The sequence below is a fragment of the Peromyscus eremicus genome, chromosome 11 (genome assembly GCF_949786415.1).
Source record: "Peromyscus eremicus chromosome 11, PerEre_H2_v1, whole genome shotgun sequence".
In the NCBI taxonomy this organism is placed as follows: Eukaryota; Metazoa; Chordata; class Mammalia; order Rodentia; family Cricetidae; genus Peromyscus; species Peromyscus eremicus.
In genome coordinates this window covers 16,139,637-16,156,546 of record NC_081427.1, presented here as the reverse complement: position 1 = coordinate 16,156,546, position 16,910 = coordinate 16,139,637, and positions in this window count along the sequence as shown.

The following is a 16,910-nucleotide window of genomic DNA, read 5'->3' as shown; positions in this document are numbered from 1 at the left end:
AATTGGGCCCAACTGCCAGTTTTCAGACAGCCAACCTCTGTCCTAGCATTAGTCTGGGTGGTTTAGGGATCTTCACCCTGCAACTCAACCGAATAGAACCTGGTCCAGCACTGGAGTCCTTGCCTTGCTACAAAAGATGGCCAGTTCAGACTCTGTATCCTCCAATTCTAGTTGTCCTCACTAGGGGGACTAGGGATCCTCATTGATTCTAGGAAGTTTCTACAGCACTAGGCATACTTACACACCACCGCTTGGTGCCCCCAAACAACAGCTGTCTCTTTCCTCATTGTCTTCCTCCATCTCTCCCCTCCACCTGGTCTCCCTGATCTTGTCCCCACTAGTCCCCAATCCACACACTAAATCCATTCTATTTCTCCTTTCCAGGGAGATCTTTGTGCCCCCACTCCCCCGCCTTAAGCCATCATTGTTACTTAGCCTTTTTGGGTTTGTGGGTCATAGCACGATTATCTTACTTTACAGCTAATATACACTTATAAGTGAGTACAGACCATATTTGTTTTTCTGGGTCTGGATAAATTCAAGTTTTTTTTTTTTTATAGTAGCATCCATGTGCCTCTAAATTTTATGATGTCATTTTTTAACAACTGAGTAATAACCCATTGTGTAAATGTATGACATTTTTTTTATCCATTCTTCAGTTGAAGGGCATCAAAATTATTTCCAGTTTCTGAATATTATAAATAAAGCCACAATGAACATAAATGAGTAAGTGTCCTTATGGTAGGATGGATTGTTCTTTGAGTATATGCCCAAGAGTAGTAAGCTATGTCTTGAGGTTGATTGATTCCCAGTGTTCTGATGAACCACCATGTTGATTTCTAGAGTGGCTGTACAAGTTTTCACTCCCACCAGCAGTGGAGGCATGTTCCTCCTGCTCAGATCCTCAGAAGCGTGAGCTGTCACATGTATTGTTGACCTTAGCCATTCTGACAAGGCTAAGATGAAATATCATAGTAATTTTGATTTGCATTTTCCTGATAGCTAAGGACGTTGAACATTTCTTTGTTTCTCAGTCATTTGAGATTCCTTTCTTGAGAACTCACTGTTTAAATCTCTACCCCATTTTTTAACTAGATTATTTGATATTTGCTCTCTACTTCTTAAATTATTTGTATGTTTTGATATTAATCCTCTATTAGATGTAGAGTGGCTAAAAATCTTTTTCAGTTCTGTAGTGGCTGCTTTATCTGATTGATGGCATCCTTTGCTTATAGAAGGTTTTCATTTTCTGAGATCCCATTTATTAATAGTTTATCTTAGTGTCCACATTATTGGTGCTCTACTCAGAATGTTATCTCCCGTGCCAATCATTCAAGGCTATTCCTCACTTTCTTTCTATCAGGTTCAAGGAAGAAATAAAATTATAATTATTTGCAGATGATAAGAGAGTATACAGTAGTGACTGTAAAAATTCCACTAGGGAACTCCTACAGCTAATTAACACTTTCAGCAAAGTGGCTGTATACAAGATTAACTAAAAAAAAAGTCAGTAGTCCACTTATACACAAAGGGACTGAGAAAGAAATCAAGAAAACATCCTGCCTCCATAATTGCCTCAAATAATATAGCATATCTTGGTGTAACACTAAGAAGTCAAAGATTGTGGTTGATATACTGTGCAACCCAATAAACTTATCTGTGGGTCAGAGAACAGAACAGTCACTATACTAAACATAAGTTTAGGCAGTGGCAGCACACACCCTTAATCCTAGCATTCTGGAGGTAGAGATCCCTCTGGATCTCTGTGAGTTCAAAGCCACACTGGTAACAGCCAGGCATGGTGACACACGCCTTTAATTCCAGGAAGTGGTGACAGGAAGCAGAAAGGTATATAAAGCTTGATGACCAAGAACTTGAGTCTTTTTAAGCTTTTAGCTTTTAGTAACAGTTCAGCTGAGATCCATTCGTATGAAGATTCAGAGGCTTTCAGTCTGAGGAAACAAGATCAGCTGAGGAAATTTCAAGGTGAGGTTGGATGTGGCTTATTCTCCTTCTCTGACCTTCCAGTGTGCACCCCAATACCTGGCTCTGGTTCTGTTTTTATTAATGAGACCTTTTAAGATTCACATTTCCGAAGATGGTGCTGTAAGAGCTTCAAGTCTTTGAGGAAAGAAATTGAAGAAAAAAAAAATCAGAAGGTGGAAAGATCATCCGTGCTCATGGATCAGTAGTAAAAATTGGCCCACCTATGAAAAGCAATCTACACATTCAATGTAATCTCCATCAAAATTCCAAAATAATTATTTACAGACCTTGAAATGGCAATCTCAACTTCATATGGAAAAAAGGAAACTAAGAATAGCTAAAACAAACCTGTAAAATAAAAGGACTTCCAGAGGTATCACTTTCCCTGATCTGATGTTGTCCTACAAAGCTAAAGCAATAAAAGCTGAATTGAATTGGCATAAAAACAGACACACTGATTGATGGACTAGAATTGAAGACCTAGACATAAAACCACACACATATGAACCTTATTTTTTTATAAAGAATCTAGAAACACACACTGGAAATATAAACACCTTCAACAAATGGTATTGGTCAAACTGGATATCTGCATATAGAAGACTATAAATAGATCCATATTTAACCACCCTGCACAAAACTCAAGTCTAAGTGGATCAAAGACCTCAACATAAAACAAGACACACTGGACCCCATAGAAGAGAAATTAGGGAACAGCCTAGAACGCACTGGCACAGGAAACAACTTTCTGAACAGAACATTGATAGTGCAGGCACTAAGAAAGTTATTTTTTCAAACTTTTATTCTGTTTATATATCCAATGGGTATGGTGTGGTCTACCATCTCTAGAAAAGGCTGCCTGCTTTAGTAATTCCAGAAATATCTTCTAAGGAGTATCCCAAAATACTCCTTACTCATAAATATGACATATAACAATTTTAAATATCAATTATATATATAATGCTAGAAATATATATATAATTTTGTTCACATTCAATTGCACAAATAATATTTCAAAAACTGAGACTCAAAATTTAATAAATTTGATGAATTTTTAGAAAATAAACTAAAGCATGAAGTGATATATATAAACAAGAATTTAAAAAAAAGTAGTAGAATGCATTCATTCATTTCTGTCTTTGTTCCAGAGATCCTTCATTTGATAGATGAGAAAATAATTAACAGAAAATGCTTATCTGACCTTTATGTTTAGTTTCATGGTCGAAAATCTGAAACTCTATCCGTTTCATATTTTTATGTATAATCACTGTTTCTTCCCCTTCCACATTCCATATATCCATGCACATATGTGTCTATGTCTACGGCACTGCAGAAGAGATGGCATGCAGCTGTTTCCAATGCCATCTGGTTTTTCTTTTTGTAAGTCAATCCTGTTTCAGTTTCTTTTAATTTCTTAATTTATGAGAACTGTTCCATTCTTGTGTGATGTGCTTCTTCTGTAAGTGCTGTGCCGCATCAGAATCACTGACTTTCATAATGATATAACCCTGAAATATAGCACAAGTGTATATTTTATTTTCATCACAATAATATTTAGTCATCCAGAAGAGCTAGGAATTACATGAAAATTCACTGATTTAAATTCATAAAAATATAAACTAGAACAACATATATGACTGTGCTTCAATGTGTAGTTATTTTAATGTGAATGGAATGTATTACTCTATACAGTGAAAAGTATTGTATACATTTCTCTGCTAAAAGCACATCAGAATATAAAGGAACTAGCTGCCAAGGGAAACAGAGAGATTATTTTATGATGTAATATTTGGTTCCACCATTCCAAAATATAGACTTTGTATTTTAATACTAGCCAGAGAGAAGAAAGATTACAACCTTGTTAAGCATATGTAAGTCTATTATCTAAGTTTTTTGGCCTTATGTGTTCAGAAGTGTGGAACACAGACTCCAACTTCCAGATGTTCTGTTCCCTTATGGTGAGCTATTCATTCCACTTAATGTGCTATTCCTACATCTGTTTGCAGAGATCTGGGTGTTTTCACGTAGCATCACACAAAAGCTTTGTACCAGCCAGTCTGATAAGAGGCATGCCTTAGTTTCAATATCCTGTGATACTTTGTGATCCAGAGTACAAGGGTGTTTATTTTTTGTTGTTTTTGTTTGTTTATTTGTTTTAAAAGTAAAGAGGTATTAGGGTTTATATATCTAAACCTTGTCATTTTGTAGGGAAGGATTTTTTTTTTTTAAAAGAAGATAATGTCCAGATTCATTCTTTAAAATAACACCCATTGTGATGGGGTGACTTGCTGTATACTTCACTGTGATTTTGATATTCACTTGTTTCAGTGGCTAATAATACAGAGGGCCTTCCTACACATTGGCTGGCATTTAACTATCATTTTCTTTTTCTTTCTTTTCAAAATATCTCTTCATATAAGGAAGCCTATTAAAATTAGATCATTTTGGTTTCAATATTTGCCTGTATTTTCCTACCTGTCTGGATAGTATTGAAGGAGGAAGTCTTGGTTAGTGTTGAAAAGACTGTAAATCAGTAGTGGCCTTATAGAAAACAACATGGAGTCTCCTTAATTAAACTAAAATTAGATCAATCATATTATCCAACTGTCCCAATTCAGGATTTATATTTAAAAACATGAAATTAGCATATCTAAGAGATGACTAAATCCCCACATTTTTGGAAGTAATATTTATTCTCATTATCTAAGATATAGAATCAAGTTATATACCCATGAATTGGTAAGTGGATAAAGGAAATGTGATATAGTTATAAGATGGGACATTATTCAACCTAAAAATCATACAATGTACAGCAAAACTGATGGAAATGGAGAGACTGTATTTCATTGAATAGTGAGATACATAAAGAAACAAATCGTGGGTTCTCTAAAATATGGAAAAGAGAAGGAAGTTGGAGTGTGTACAGTGGTGGTACTATTAGAGCATGATAGAATGGGGGTACTAGGATAGAAAAAGATCGGGTAACTGTCTTAGACAGGGCTACTATTACTGTGATAAAACACAATAGCCAAAATCAATTTGGGGAGGAAAACCTTGATTTAGCTTACACTCCATATCATGAACTATCATCAAAGAAACTTAAGGCAGGAACTCAAAGAGGGCAGGAAATAGAGGCAGGAGCTGGTGCAGATGTCATGGAGGATTGCCTTGTTCTATGTATATTGATTGCTCAGCCTGCTTTCTTTTAGAACCTAGAACCATCAACCCAGGGTTAATCCCATTTACAATGGTCTGGTCCCTCCCACATCAATCACTAATTAAGAAAATGCCCTCCAGGCTTGCCTATAACCTATGTTATGGAGGCGTTTTCTGTGTTGAGGCTTACCACTCCTCAGTGACTCTGGCTGCCATTAACTTGACAAAAATCTAGCCAGCACAGTAAAAGAAAACAAAACATAATGTCATCGTTCTAATGTTCTGTCCACAATATAGTGTATTATAGTTCAAAATAATACACCATAAATAGTAGTTGAAAATAACTGAGATAAATGTCTCCAAATATATGTAAATGATAAGATAGAAACATGAATTACCCTGTTTGACCTCTAAATATTATATTTATGTATTGAAAACCACAACGTACCTCATGAATATATACAATTATCACAGGTTGATCAAAAATTTAAAATTAAGCAAAGGTATCGAAAGTACATTGACTTGTTCATTCTGTATTTTCTTCATACTGGAGAACTCTTAACTTCAGCACATACTTCATTCAAAGAAAACCATCATTAGAGGCAGAGGGACAACTCAGTGAATACAGTGCTTGTCGTGCAAGTGTGAGGGTGTCCATCTCAGTTCCTACAACCCATGTAAACCTGAACATGGTGGCATGTGTCGGTAATACCAGGGCAGCTCCTCTAGGAAGACAGGCAGGGTCAGGAGACTCTCTATCAGCTCAGAGTCCAACTCCCCTGGTGTGCCTGGCAGCAAACGACAGAGGGTCCCCATTTCAAACAAGGTAGAGAGTGACAAACAACATCTGAGTTTGTCCTCCGGCTGCCACACATGTACCATGGCCTGTGTGCACTTTGCAAGCATGTCCATATACAATCACACTTCATGAGCACACAACACTAGTTAATGAGACAGTAATGGGTATTTATTTATTTATTTATTTATTTAGTTAGTTAGTTAGTTAGTTAGTTGGTTAGTTTTTTTCGAGACAGGGTTTCTCTGTGTAGCTTTGTAGCCCATCTTGGAGCTCTATAGACCAGGCTGGCCTCGAACTCACAGAGATCCTCCTGAGTACTGAGGTTAAAGTTGTGTGCCAACACCACCCAGCCTAGTAATGGATTTTTAAAAGAGAAAAAAATATCACTTCTTGTCACTACCTGGGAAAGGATAATTCTTTCTTTTTCTGGTCTCCTTGAACACGTGTTATATGCTCCATGAAGATATTTTAGAGCTTCGGGGGCAAGTTTTTTTTATCTAGGATAGTAAATAAGGACAGATCCTGGGGGAGTGCTCCACATTCCTCACAATCTCTGCAAGAGTTTAGCATACTGATTCCACAGAATTGAGGGACAACCAAAAGGTTTTAGGATGCCCTTGATCCCACAGACATAGTATCTAGAGCAGGGGTTCTCAATCTACTGGTCATGACCCCTTGACAAATGTCTCTCTCCAAAAACAGTTACATAACGATTCTTAACAATAGTATGACTACTGGTATGAAGCAGTAGTACAAAATTAATTTCATGAGGGAGGATCACCACAACCTGGGAAGCCTTTAATAGGGCTTGAACGATAAGAAATGTTGAGAACCTCTGCTTTAGTGGGTAATTTTCCTCCATTTATCTATATGGTTGGTTTATCCAACCAACAGAGTAGTTTTTGTACATCCATATTAATAATAATAACAATAGGATCCCTGTCTAATTAATATTTCACTATTTAAATACACAAAATTTCTTTACACATTGAATAGCTGCTTGAATCTGAGATTGATTCTGTGTCTTGGCTACTGTGAACACTGCTACAATAAATACAGCACTGTAGAAATCTGACTGAAGACAGAAGGGGTCTGACAACACACTTTTCCACAAGCATTTATATGAGAACTGAGAATAACAGACACCTTAAGTTCTGCTTTATGAGATTGTGAGCAGAAATCTCAGGCACTCTCACTTTTTTGTTACAAAGCTGCATTGACATACAAGTTTGTGTACTTCGTTACACAGCAATATAAACTAACGTTCTTATAGTCATTCATGTCTAGAAGTAATATGATTAACATAACATATCCTGCTTGAAAACCCCAAGTAATAAACAGTTTAAATTCGCTATTGTGTTTCATACAAAACATTGTAAAAATTAGTCATTAATCATTTTCCAGTAAATAATGCTTGCAGATAATCTCATAAAGCAAGGAAATCTTTTAAAGAAAGCATCAAGTAGAACCTCAATAATTTTACAATAAATATAAACTTTAAAAGTTGAATATACCTTAAATTAAAGACAAGATTTGCAAATGGAATAACTTTGCTGGGAAGGCCAGACATTTTATATGGCTTAAAGAGCATATGATGAAGAAAGAATATTTCTCTGTTGAGTTATAAGAGATGCTTCAATACTCAACTCAACATATGACATTGTTACAGCAACTTTGGTCCTGTTTGGGCTGCCTCTGAAGCAGTTCTTTGAGCATCTGACCATGTTTCCTGACCAGTTCTATATATAACTAACAGTGCTGGCAAACATACACTTTTTGTGTGTGTGTGTGTGTGTGTCTGTGTGTGGGTATTTTCCATAGAAAATACACTATAGTATTAATTCATTTAAAATATTTTAAAATTGAAGGTAAGGCATTTGGAATTTTAATATATTTTACAATAATGTTACTAACACAGTCTCTTGTTTTAAAGGTTACATTTGATGGAATGTAACAGAAATCAGAACTTCATTTTATTTTGACTTTATATAATTTCCTCACTTTCAGATTCAAAGAAACTAGCATTTGCTCCTCACTGAAGTAACCATTGAGATGCTAAATGTAAATACTTTGGATTCTCTCAAGTTGCTTAGCAGGCAATAGATATGCATCTCACCCAGCCAGAGCAGAATCCAGGGCCACATACATATGTATACGTTCTACTAGCTCATATACATTAGAAAGCAGAAGAAAGGACCCAAAAACAAGCTAGCATAGTATTTTAACAGAGAGAAGGGTGTTAATGCCTCTAATTAAGAGACAAATATACCATTATGTTCTAAATTTATTATTATTTTATTGGGAATTTACAGAATTTATGTTTAACAAGTATGATCTACATATTTATATATATTGTATAATTATGACATTAAAATGAAGAAATTATACAATATCTTAAAATATCTCTAAATATGTCAGTAATCATTTATGTTTATAATAGATGCTCATTAACAATACCTCTAGTTGATATAATATAATCTATAATTTATGATACAAATTAACCATATGAATAAAATCTTCCAGAAATAGAGGTAACCAGTTAATTATATTAATTTACGTTTTGGCAATGGTCAATGTTTTGCCTTTCAAAATCAGATTGTAAAAGGTACAAGGAAATGTTTAAGTAATGGATATACAACCACATTTGTACCTCAGGACTAAGTGAGTTGTACGATGACTCAAAATGGACAATCACCATTCAACACACACACTAACAGATAAAAAGCAGTTTGCAGAGTTACTTTTCTTTCATGTACATGGTAAATTATTGCCTACCTCTCTTGTGCTGCAGGGATTAAATACATTGGTGTGGATGAAACACCATGCATGGCATTTCATATTTTATAGTCCTAGTGTCCAACAGCATCCCTCCTTGCCTCACTAAAAATTAACTCTTTTATGGTGTGTGTGTGTGTGTGTGTGTGTGTGTAAAATCATTTAGCAAATTGGAAAAAGATCTTATCTAACATATGTCTGTTATATTTTATGTAAACTTACTAATCACACCACATCTCTCATTAGTCTAAATGTAACACATTGTATATTAAGTATATTTTGGAGTACTGGTGTATATATATTTTTAATGCTTTAATCACACATATGATATTGAGCTATTAAACCTATATGAAATTAGTAGCATTGTTTTATAGAAGGACATTTGGTTTAATGTATCCTAATAGTAAAACTCACCTTCTAAATATCTCTGCTTTTCAACAGATTACATTAGTCTTATTACTTTAAGGTTGACATCCTATGTAACACTGCCAAGGAATTTTAATCATGTATAATATTGATACATGTTAATATCATTAAATGTTGAAAATTAATACCATTACACTGTTGTTTCCATGGACATATATAATATGTGTGATCTAAATTTTATGTTCAGTCAATAACCTTAGGCCAAATAATGTTTGTAGGCTTCTCATATAGGTTGTTAACTTAACTTTACAGATAATCAATGAGAATCAAATCATCTATTTTTCTTCATTTCAGAAAATATGAAAGGCAGAGACTGTAGAATTCTTCTCAGTGTCTATACAGCAACCAATTCATGATATCACTGAACACATGATCTGCCCAATCATAAACCCCTCACATGTTCTCATTCAACATTTCATTCATTATTTTCTTCTGAGAAACAAAATCAAGCTGTTCATACTACGTTTTTCTTAGAAAACTCTCAGGTCAATTTTCTAACATCAAAATACAAATGTTACTTATGAACAAACAGTATCCTGTACAGTTATGTAAAAATCCATAAGAACTGAACTGTGATATTTTAGAAAATTTATTGTTATATTTTAAGGGTAATTGAATAGTCAATAAAATATATATGATATTAAAATTTCTGACCAAAGAGAGAAAACATGTGATAAATGTGTAGTGACAAAATGAGCTGTTGAAAGCAGTGATATAAAGAACTTGCTGGGTGGCTGGCCTGGGAAACAGGCATGAGCATTGTCATTTTGAATTGGTCCTAACAAGGGGGAAAGTCTGAAGTGATTAACGGAGAATGAGGCTGCAGACAAGAGCGATGATTATGAGAAAATGACAGCAGTTAAATGTGACCCAGGCCTTCACCACACGTTATTTTATTGAAAGGAAAGAAAAACATATTTTTGCAACACAAACTGGTAAAATTGGGAAAGAAAAAGATTTAAATACAAACCTTGATTTCCATTTGCAAATTAACCAAATGATTAATTGTGGATGTTTTCATACTCACTTCTTTAAAATATATCAATCCATTTTGTATGTTTTCTATCCATGTTCCATACTTAGACAGAAATGTGATGAATTAGATATTAGAGATTGAACAATTGGGACATGTTCTAACATAACCTCAGTTTCTCTTGCATCCTAGTTAAAGTCTTCTGGCTCTACACAAATTCATATGACTTTCTACATATTGCAGAGGTCAATTAACAAATCATAGCCAAGCATAAAATGAATTTTTCTACAGTGCATAACGATGTGTATTTTACTTAGAAAAGTAGGCTGAATAGTTCACACAGTATGAGATACTGTCTATCTCTGCTTCAGAGAGCCAAGATATAGAAAGTAGAGGGCTTCCTGAATGCATCGTGGCAGAAAAACTGAGAGGAAACTATGGATGGGTATCATTTCCAGAGAGAACAAAAAGTACAATGTCATGAAGCAAATGTCATGAGCTGAGTGAGAAGACTGCTCGCTCACTAGGGTGTATTGTGGGACATTGTTGAAGGGTCAGGTACCTCACCAAAGACCATGTAAGTCAGATAGAGACACAATTACATCTTCATTCACTTACAGCGCATTTGCTCTCTTCAAAGCTTGCATCCACCTCCAGAATTGGGATCCACTTCCAGGGTAGTTGTTTACAAGGGTCTTGCATGGTATTAGAGTCTTTATTCTGCTGTAATGCCCAACAATACCTTTACAAAATAGACATTTCTGTCTTCATTCAAAATCTCTCAGTAATTCTTAACTACTTGTAGATTTCACTCTGGACTCTTGATCAAACAAATGAAAATTTTTATTATCCTCTACTTATTCTTAGAATGGATATCAAATACGTAAGCATTTCAAATGGTTTACCATTTTTTTACAAACCCATTCATGATTATGTATGATTACTCAGATTATAGGTACATGGATTTTCATGATTAAAATACAATTTATTTTTCAATACCATGCATAAACTACAGACTATTCTTGAAGAAATAGAGGGTACAAACATATCAGTGAAGGGTTTGCGCCTCTCCTGGAACTCACTTGGTAGTCCAGGCTGGCCTCGAACTCACAGAGATCTGCCTGGCTCTGCCTCCCGAGTGCTGGGATTAAAGGCGTGTGCCACCACCGTCTGGCTTGTTTCACTTTTTTTTTAATCAAATTTATTTATGCAACACTCATTCTAGCAAAGTAGCTTCCTTGATTGTCTTGGTTGGAAACATAAAAAGTGTATTCGGGAGGCAGAGCCAGGCGGATCTCTGTGAGTTCGAGGCCAGCCTGGGCTACCAAGTGAGTTCCAGGAAAGGCGCAAAGCTACACAGAGAAACCCTGTCTCGAAAAACCAAAAAAAAAAAAAAAAAAAAAAAGTGTATTTCTGGGACTCCATGGAAGCATGCGTTGTCAATGGAACTTAAGTTTCTCTAATCAATGCACAGAGTGTGAAGAACCGAGTTTGTTTCCTGTGACATTTTGCTTGTAAGAGTTCACAAATAAGATGATTTCAGAGCAACACTTGTAATAGCAATTGAAGTATCTCATTCAGTTGCTCTGCTTCTCTGGTGTGATTTCCTCTAATGCTTTGGTGCCATTGAAGATTCCGTGAGCTGTGTGCGCCATGTAATAATTCCTTTCTTAACTACTCTAATGGGATATATGTATTCTGTAAATGCGATATCTATGTAGATAAAGCAAAGCATAAACAGGAAAATGACAGAAGTGAAAGATGTCAGGCACACATGCAACTTTGAGGCATGGTGTTATCTGAACATAGGGGTCCTAGTCTGCTTTCTCTGTTGTCATAAACACCAGAACAAAAAGAACCTTGGGAGGAAAGGGTTTATTTCATCTTGTACTGCTGTGGGATGTCCTGTATGTTGTGAATAAATAAAACGCTGATTGGCCAGTAGCCAGGCAGGAAGTATAGGATAGGCGGGACAAACAGAGAGAAGAGGCTGGGAGGTAGAAATCTGGAGGAGATGCCAGCCTGCTGTCCAGGGAGCAGCATGTAAAGGCAGCAGGTAAGTCCAGGGAGCAGCATGTAAAGGCAGCAGGTAAAGCCACAGAACACATGGCGACATATAGATTAACAGAAATGGGCTGAGTGTAAGAGTAAGAGAGAGCTAGACAATGGTAGGCCTGAGCTAATGGCTAAACAGTTTAAATAATATAAGCGTCTGTATGTTTATTTTATAAGTGGGCTATGGGATTGCCCAGGCTTGGCAGGACCCTGAGAGAAAAACTCAAGCTACATTGTACTGCTTAGTCATAATTCATTCTGGAAAGAGTTCAGGATAGGAATTCAAGGCAGGAATTTAAGGCAGATACCACAGAGCAATTCTCCTTGTTGGCTAGAATTACCTGGCTCATGCTCAGATAGCTTTCAGGTATATAAACTGTCTCTCTGCTCTCTGTGGTTCCATCCACAGTGGGCTGAGCTATCACACACTACTCCTCTATCAATAGACTTCTATTTTCACAAACGCGAACACCACACAACTTCATATACAACATTTTTAAATCATGTTTCCTTGTTCACAAGTGAATCTAGTCTGTGTCAAGCTGGCAATAAAAACTAACAAAGCCAGTAAGAAAAGCTGAGAAGTGGATAAATTCAAACATGGACATTGATATAAAAAGTAGAACATGAACAATGGTATAGTTTGAATTTTAATATATAAGGGGTGATGTAAAAATGTAATATTGAAAGTCATCCATTTAGGGAAAAGACACACAATTTAGCCTTGTCTGTTTTAACATAATGAATTCTGAGAGTTGAGAAGAAATGCCATACAAATATTAAAGTAGATTTCATATTACATGTATGCATTTCTACAAAGGTTGAAATGTATTCAATTGCCAGCTACATATTTAGCAACATAATTATCATAGCCATGCATTTGATAGGAATGTTGAAAGTGAAGTGAGCTACAATAATGCACAGAAGGCTACTTATTCATTTAGCACCTAACTTTCCATAGATATCCTTAGGTGATAGGAGACTGAACCCAGACCATAATCATGGCAGAGACTGATAACACTGATTAGCGTGACTACTATAAAATCTTTGGTGTCTTGGGTTCCTGTTCTATGTTTATAAATCTTTTGGGTAAAACTCACTTCTTGTCTCAGGCACCAAAAAAAAAAGTGTGACCACAATCATCTGTAGTCATCTACTCACTAAATATGAAGTCGGTCTATGCAATAAAGTAGTTTTTATTGAAGGGGTAATTTATTTATCATATTATGTGGCTTTTGGTTTTTGTGACTTTTTTTTTCTTGTAATCAGTGAAGTTTTAATGACTTGGTAAGTGGTTTACTCAGACTTGGGTACAATATTATCCTTGAAAATAGCATTTCATTTCTCAATAGTAAAAAGACCTACAAGAGTATATTCATTTAAAAATAATGAACCTGACATTTCTGTTTTAAGGGAATAGTCATAGAAGTTGAACTTGGAGTGTTCTTATATTTTCCCATCATGTTGACAATAGACTGACCTGACTTTAAGAAAATGAAAATCTCTCTTATTTATTCCAAGCCAAATTTCTAAGGCTAGTACTTCTTTAAATATTTGAGAGTGTCTCAATATGAATTTAGTCCTTCACAACTAAAGATATTGGCTGAAATATATATTGAATGTTTTGAAATAATTTTGCATTAAAATGAAAAAAAACGAGTGTATCAATTTCCCTGAGATATTTTAAAAATATATTTTGAAAATTCTTGATTTAATGTAATCATGCTTTGATCATGATATTTACTTGAATTTTAAAAAAACTATGAGACATGTGAAAAACAATTAGATGGAGTTGAACCATTATTTAAAATGTATGTTTATAATGATTTTAACAGCTAATCATTGCTTTCTTTATTATTTGGCAATAATAATGACTTGGAAACTTCAAATAATTGACCTACGAGAAAATACATTTGGCTAAAACCACAAGGAGGCAACATGAGAACTTATAAATTAAAATTGAAGCCATTAACAATTGTTAAATGGTGTTTTCAAAGCTGAAGGTGTGAAAAATTCTCCAATTCTTTAAAAAGAAACACATGAACAATAGTATAATACACAGATGGTCATCATGCCCCATTGCACGGGCCTATATTCATTGATACTCAGAAAGCTAATTTCTCCTTCCCTTTCATAGGCATGTACCCATGCATACATACACACACGCAAACATACACACATGTACACACACACACACACACACACACACACACACACACACACACACCTCACCCTGGGGCTTCCTTCACAATTGGACAGTTTCAGATCTTCTCTAATGCATCCCCATTTGCTTGTGCTCATAACACCCACATCCCTACCATAGCATGTCAAACCTTCATTGAGATGAAATAGACCTTTTGACAATTTCTGCTAGAATGGCAGGTTTCATTTTGTGTTCCTTCTCCCAAACACTATTCCCCTTACCATTATATATATATTACCATAATATATATATAATGCTCACAAGTCTAAATCTCTTGATTGTTTTATCAACACCACATTTCTGTAAAGACTTTACACCATTTTCCCCATCTTATTCAGGTCAACTGTTTTTGTTAAATTTGACTTTTACTAAAACCAAAGCCAACCAAACACTCATACATTTCTACTCAAACTGCCCATAATTTCTGATAGTATGAATATAAATGCCTCATCATCCATCCATTCCAGAAATGATCAGTAATCTCTGGGAAAATTCAGTGATTACATTAATTAATTGTCTCATTACTGTAGCTGGAGAGTTTTCTCTCTGGGTCCGGCCAGTCCCACTCAGACCCAACCAAGTAAATACACAGAGGCTTATATTACTTACAAACTGTATAGCAGTGGCAGGCTTCTTGCTAACTGTTCTTATATCTTAAATTAACCCATTTCCATTAATCTATAAGTTGTCACATGGCTCGTGGCTTACCAGTTCCTTACATCTCGCTTGTCATCTTGCAGTGGCTGGCAGGGTCTCTCTGACTCAGCCTTCCACTTCCCAGAATTCTCTTCTCTGCTTGCCCCACCTATACTTCCTGCCTGGCTATTGGCCAATCAGCATTTTATTTATACAAAGCAATATCCTCAGTACATTACCAGTATCTCTTTATCCTGTTCACTATAACTAAGTAATAGCTGATGTGCTGGTACCATCAAATTTAACTGTGCAACAATGAATATTTACCAATTAGCTAAAAATCAAAGTAATATCTTTAAGCCAAAAGTCTACTTTTTCTTATTCATGAGTATATTCTTGACATGGGTATTTTCTTCTTATATATTCTTGACATGGGTATTTTCTTCTTGTCTTTCATCCAATGTCATCATAAATCAAACCTCTCTCTTGATATTATAATGCTCCAAAATATTGTTCTATATAAACCTCATGTCTGTCAGACGTTTGATGTGTATTCTGTACTCAGTTACTCAGAGTTCGGGTAATATGCCAGATATGTTTCTCTTCCTTGTCTAGTGATAGGTACATAATAAATATTGTATCACTTTCAGTGAAATTGAGATCTATAAGAAACTTGATCTAGACACACTGGTCCATTTTTGTCAAAGCTAAAAATGTCCCAGCTCTATTCTTGAACAATAATTTGTATTACTATGACATGCAAATCAATCTTGCACAAAAATATATTGTGTCCAATAATAACTTGGTTCTTTCCACTCTTATTTCAGCTTTCCCAAGATCTGTCAGGTATTGATATTCTCATGGTTGTCTTTTTGTTGTTGACTCTGATCAAGGTAGGTTCTTTCCTTTCTTCAACAGTGTTAGAAAGTCCAAAAGACCCTCACTTCATTCTAGAACAATGGTTTACAACCTTCTTGATGCTGCAATCCTTCAAGGCAGTTCCTCATATTGTGATTACCCCAACCATAAAATCATTTTTGTTGCTTCTTCATAACTGTAATTTTGCTACTGTTATATATCATAATGTAAGAATCTGGGAATTGCTAAAGGGTCTTAATAATAATAATAATAATAATAATAATAATAATAATACCTGGAGCCAGATATTGGGATGAAAACTGAGAGATCTGACAAGGAGAAAGAAACCACCACATTCTTACTGCTAGGAAATCCTCAGCCAATGAGTGGACTACTTCCTGTATACTCAAGCCTATATACCTTTCTGTGCCCTGCCATCTTACTTCTCTCTACCCAGCTACATCACTTTCCTCTTTCCACCCAGCTCTGTCACTCCTGCCTGTCTGTACAGACCTCCAGACTTCTTTGGTAAACTAGCATTGAGATTAAAGGCAAATGCCACTATGCCTGGCTCTTTTCCCAGTGTGACCTTGAGATTGATGAATCTCTGCCTACTGAATGCTAGGATTATGGGCGGGTGCTACCATTGCCTGACCTCTATGTTTTAATATAGTAGCTGACTTTTTCCTCTGATCTCCATGCAAGCTTTATTTATTAGAGCACAAATAAAATATCACCACATTTATATGTTCCTTTGGTCTTATGCAATCTCTGTGAAAAAGTCACTCAACAAACCCAAAGCATCGCGACCCACAGGTTGAGAACCACTGCTCTAGAGGAATAAAAAAACACATGGAAGATAATTTATACTTCAGCCAAATGATATATTAGCAGGTCAGTAATGATCAAATATTTCTCCAGTTTGGGTTAATAAACTAGAAAATGTAACTGCTTAATTCTCTCCTCCAGGTTCTTTAAAAGTGTTATTGAATGATGTCTTCTCAAACAAGCTCAAGCTTTTGGTTTATACAATTACTATTCTA